We start from the raw sequence: 6,000 nt of genomic DNA, 5'->3' as shown, positions 1-6,000 counted from the left end.
AAACGTGTACCTACCAGGGAGGCCAGTGCGCACCAAGTTTGCCGCTCTAGGGCTTCTCCTATTCAGTAGATGGAAGGCCTGCAAGGTTCTCAGTTGAGAAACTGGCTGCCCTGCTGAGGCTTGGTTTCCGTGGACTCTAGCTCGCTGTCTCTCCCTTACTGGTCTTACTGCGTCCTCTAAGGTTTCAGACTAAGCGAAAGCCAAGGCATCCTTCTTAAGGAGAAGGCACGTGCTTTCTGAGCCGGCTAAATGCAGGAGTTGTCAGGTTCCCCGTAAATAATGTGCATCCGCAGTTAAAAAACACCTCACCCCGCCTCCAACCCAACCCCCCCATCTAGCCCGCGCTTGAAGAACTAGGCCTTTGGCAACTCGTCAGCCTGTGTGCCTCGCGCCTCTCTTAGGCGTTGGTGTTCTTGATCTTGCCTTAAAAACTTCATGCTCACAGACGAGAGAGCCGCTGCCGCCTTCAGGAGGGTGTCTCGAGACGCAGTCACCCGCAGAGAGACACGCCCATCTGGAGTAGCGCACAGAGATTGCGTGTACACCTATAGCACAAAGCCACACTACTCCAGTAAAGGACGGACGCTCAATCAGTCATTATTAGCGACACTGCTTGCCTTGGAGCGATTCTGGCGATGTAATATGATGCCGCTGCATGTGGCATGCCTCTCGGAGGCGCTCACCGTGGTATGTCTATGGAGGTACTGAAGAGCCTGAGGAGCTGCTTCGGCGTCGAAAAGAACAAGCGCCTCCTCCTGCCCTTCCAGATGCTCGAAGGCTTTCCGGAGGAGCTGCGTAAGGATAGGATACCAGAGCGCACGCATGGCCGCTGATGCCTGCTTGCCCGCCTGCCTGGCGGGGGGAAAGAGGGGGCAGAGCCATCTAAAACACCCCTAAGGGCACACCGGGTAGAAGATTTCGAAGGCGCTGAGCAGCAGCACTCGCCGCTGCACAGCGCCTTGAAGGGCCAGACGGCGAGGGGGGTGCTAGACCTCCTATGAAGGTGGGAATGTTTAGCCTGCGACAAGCAATGCCTGTGGGCTTAAGGGCTTAGAACTCAGGCCTTGGGGTTTACGTGGGCGAGCTCGTAGATTCCAGTGCCGTCAACGGAAGACACCAATACGGCGTTTGGCGGGAGTTGATGTTGGATGGCTTCCAGCGCCTCTTGCGTCTCGATTTTGTCTGCTTTCGTCCAGACTTCGAGCAAGCGACCTTTGAATCGTTTTTGCACGGCCTCCCACAGAGAGGAGGGGGTGTTGCCTTTGTCCTCGGTGTTGGCGGGGGTAGAGCTGCTGCAAGGGGTTGCTGACTCGCTTTCACACGCGCTGTCACAAGCCCTCTTCAGGCGGAGAGGCTGCCGCAGCAGAGACTGCAGCGCATAGTCTCTCCTCTCCCGCCAGCGCGGGTGCAAGGGGTCCACCACTAGCAGCAACAAGGTGCTTTTGGCGGCAACCACTTGAAGACCTTGATGAATGATGTCGCTTGCCATGGGGGCGATTCCATCCACAAATCCGACAGAATCCAGCACGAAAAACTCACAGCGAGGCACCGCAGTACACGCAGCAGCCTCTTGGGGGCCCCTCTTCTGCCCTCGCGAACCGCCTCGTTCCTTCGAGGGGGGAAGGGGGGAGTTCCCCCCCCCGTACTGCTGAGGAGGCAACTCGCCCGCTTGCGGTGTTGCAGAGGACGCAGGCGTCCTCTCTGCCTGCTCGCAGGAAGAAAATCCACCCCTCTCGTCTGCAGACGTGGAATAGACATCCAGGGGGACTGCCAAGCCGCGCAAGGTACAGCGCCTTTGTATTACTCCTAAAGTCACACAGAGCGCTTCGTCTGACGCTTCCATCGTCCCACACAGGCGGTTCAAAAGAGCCGTCTTGCCGCTGCTGCTATACCCCACCAAACCAACTACGGGAAGACCCTTGCGGTTCGGAAGCGAGGCAGCGAGCTGCTGCTCCTCCTGTTACAACACATAAACACACACACACAAAGACACAGAGAGAGAGAGGGAGAGAGACAAGGATACACACACTAGGTTGCACAGCCAGACACGGACAAACATACAAGTATGCATACACAGACACTCACAGACAAGGATACACACACAAAGATACAGACACAGATACTGATACACACACCCACACTCACAAAGATACACACACAGACAAAGCTATACACACACAGACAAAGCTATACACGCATAGAGAGAGAGAGACACACAGAGACAAGGATACACTGACACGCACACACACACAAGGATACACAGACACGCTGTCATTCTCTTTCTCATGCTCTGTCTCGTGCTACTCCAAGAAGCCAAGGAAAGCAAAGAGACGACCTCTTTAAGAAGAGACTTGTCTTCATGCGCAGAGCTCGACAGCTTTTACAAAAACCGTTAATCCCACACATATGCATTCATACATGCACACATATACATATACACACATGCACACAGAGACAGAGACCTTACCTTTTTTATTTTTTCCTTGAAGGTGCGTTTGAGACGCAGTATTTCCCTGAGGGCCCCCTTTTTGTCAAGGGGCCCCTTAAGGGAAGCTTCCAGGTGCGCCGCCCAAGGGGTCTGACGCACACGCAAAAACTCAGCCGAAACGCCAGTGCAAGTCAAAGAAAAGCTTTTGACTGTGATTTTAAAGCGCTACGCTGCTCTACAGCCTCGACCATAGCGCCATCCGCAAGCAGACGGTGCAAACACCGACATGCACCAGTCTAGCTCTGCTTCAAGATGCAGTGCAATGAAGTTGAAGGGTGTGCACAGCTTTTACGGTTTGATGGACGGACCGCGGGGAGAAAACGCAAGGCGCGCGCAAGAAGGCACAGGGGCGTCCCAGGAGACAAAAGGACTGCAGACAGACGATCCAACGAGGCAGCCGCCAGCTGCAGAGCATACCAAAGACGCATAGACAGCAGGATCAATAGGAAAAGACGCTTTTCTGTGTCTGTTTTTGTCGCTCTGTTTTTCTGTATCTGGATATACCTGTATTTTGTATGTATCTGTGTGTGTAAGTGTATGTATCTGTGTGTATCTGTATATGTGTGTATCTGTATGTATGTAAGTGTATGTGTCTGTATGTGTATGCATGTACCTGTGTGTAAGTGTCTGTGTGGAAGTGTATGCATGTATCTGTGCATGCATGTATCTGTGTACGCATGTGTCTATGTATGTATCTGTATGTATCTACGTATGTGTATGCATGTACCTGTGTGTAAGTGTCTGTATGTATCTGCATGCGTGTAAGTGTATGTATCCGTATGTATTTACGTATGTGTATGCATGCACCTGTATGTAAGTGTATGCATGTACCTGTGCGTGCATGTATCTGTGTATGTATTTACGTATGTGTATGCATGCACCTGTATGTAAGTGTATGCATGTATCTGTGCGTGCATGTATCTGTGTATGTATTTACGTATGTGTATGCATGTCCCTGTATGTAAGTGCATGCATGTATCTGTGCATGCATGTATCTGTGTATGCATGTATCTCTGTATGTATCTCTATGTATGTACGTATGTCACCTACGCCCTCGAGGCCTATAAAGGACCGCATTTAAGCGCTTTCCCAGGCGAGGACTAAGACACTGCCTCCCGAGGAGGCCTCCTACTGCCGAAGGAGCTGACTTGGAAGCCTGCAAGTTGGTTATTGACTCTGCTTGCGAAGATTTGGAGCACGAGCTGCGTCTTGTCAAGCACCTCCAGCCTTGGGGGCCCCTCAGGCGGACGCATGGGGCCCCCAACAGAGGGGCTCCCAACAGAGGGGCCCCCGTTACGCATGTCCCCTGCTGCAGCTGAAGCAAAAACTGAGGAAAACAGCCGCTCCAGACGCTGCTGCTGCTGTTGTGTGGGGCCGCTGCCGCTAACCCCCCCTCCGCTGCTGCTGCTGCTGATGATAACGCAGCTGCAGGGATGCGCCTGCAGAAAACTGCAGAGTTCCTCCCGCTACAAAGCAGCATCAAGAACAGACACCCCACAAGAAGCACCGCTATTGCCACAGCAGCCTGGCATCCGCTTCGTGTGGCGTCAAGTGAGTCAGTCAGTCAAGTGAGTCAGTCAGTCAAGTGAGTGAGTCAGTCAGTCAAGTGAGTCAGTCAGTCAAGTGAGTCAGTCAGTCAAGTGAGTCAGTCAGTCAAGTGAGTCAGTCAGTCTGTCAAGTGAGTCAGTCAGTCAAGTGAGTCAGTCAGTCAGTCAAGTGAGTCAGTCAGTCTGTCAAGTGAGTCAGTCAGTCTGTCAAGTGAGTCAGTCAGTCAACTGAGTCAGTCAGTCAGTCAAGTGAGTCAGTCTGCAGCGCTGTTCGCCGCCCCTTTGGCAAGCGAGCTCTTCGAGTCTGAGATGGCGGACTTGACCCTTGGTAAAGAAGAAATGCCGATCAATGCGCCTTAGACGAAGAAGAGCCGCCTCGGCAATTCCTCGGTCTGACAAAGGCGTGGAATCTGAGGGCTGAGGGTGTTGCAGCAAACTGTCTGTCAGCGCGTCAGAAGCCTCGCCACAAATTTCGCGAATAGGACCTTTCTGCCCTGCACAAGCACGCGAAAACACCCACATCCCTCACTGCAGAAGACTCCAAACTCGCCAGAGAGCACAGTGACGTAACTTCTTCTCTGATGGCCTCATGCATGTATTTCTATCCTTCCATCCTACCGTCTTCCGTCTTCTGCCTTACCGAGGCGGTGATAATGCAGAAGCCGAAACTCTGCAGCCCTTGCCAGACTGCATGTTTCCTCCGCCTCCCTAATGTACTCCTGCAGACACGCATGGCGAATACACACCGGAGGCAAGCCTTCCTTTGGAAGAGGGGGATAGTGACGCCACGTTCTCAACGGCTGCGCCAGAAGTCATGCTCCGCTTAAGGTCAAGGTCTAAGAGCTACCTCCCGCGTCTTAGCGCCACCACTGCCAGCTTGTCGGCGAGAAGGCGGAGGAATCGCATGCAGCACGAGGGCGTTGCGCTTCCCAGGGGGCCCCCCCGAGCACGGCGTAGCAGACGCAGAAAGAAGGCCCTCAGCAGCAGTGCTGCTGCCAAACTGGCGACGCGATTCGAGAAAACTGCCCCTCACGGTGAAACCAAACGCGAAAGGCGCAGAACCGCGGTATTTAGCAGCGCCTTGATGACACGGCAAGCAACATGGCAGGGAGCATGACAGACAACTCGGCAGTTCGACTGAAGAGGTTCCCGGCGCAAGGAATTGCAGCTTCCCCTGGCCACCACTGCCGTCGCTGCCGCAGGCACTGCGGATCGCCTTCTTGCAAGGCTCACTGATGACACGAGCCATGCCCGACTCCCCCAACAGCGTCAGCCAGAAAGAGCCGCCTCCCCAAAGGGGAAAGCCCCTGCGCGCAGAGAGCAACCGCCCTTCCAGCATCGAGCGCTTCGACGTTTAAAGGCTTGCCAGAGCAACAGGAGAGACGAATAAGGGGCACCGACAATTCCCGAAGGCCGCATCTTCTTCGGGGTCGCCGGGGTACCTACACCCCGTGAATGAAATTCTAGCCACACACACCTCAGGATATTTCTAAAAACACATTCCTCATTCGCCTTTCCTTTTTTCCCCGCTTTCGGGGCAGCAGGAGTGCCACAAAGCTCCTTCCCGTAGGGGGCCCCAGTGGCGGGGGCCCCGTGGGGGCCCCCGCGGCGTGGCGGCGGAAAAGGGGCCCAGCCACACTTCTTCCAGTCGGGAAACTGAACGGCGAGTCTCCCTTATGCAGTGCCGGTTTTCCTTGTTTAGTGCGCATTCATTATCGCCACACCACTAGGCTGCAGCACTACTGCTCTGTGCTGTCAGGATTGGAAAAAACCGAAAGTTCGATACACTTCACCCTCCGCTTACCTAGAGGAGAGAGCTCGAGCCTTGCTACACACCACGATGTTTGTGGCTGATTCAAAAAGCCTCTGTAGCATCTTGGGACAAACCAAAGAACTTTCCAACTCACTGAGTTCAGGAGCGTACGGGTAACTGGACAAGCTCCCCGCTGGGAGGTAACCTCTGGG

This window comes from Cyclospora cayetanensis, unplaced genomic scaffold (genome assembly GCF_002999335.1).
Source record: "Cyclospora cayetanensis isolate NF1_C8 unplaced genomic scaffold, CcayRef3 CcayRef3_contig_63, whole genome shotgun sequence".
Taxonomy (NCBI): domain Eukaryota; phylum Apicomplexa; class Conoidasida; order Eucoccidiorida; family Eimeriidae; genus Cyclospora; species Cyclospora cayetanensis.
This window is presented reverse-complemented; position numbering follows the sequence as displayed.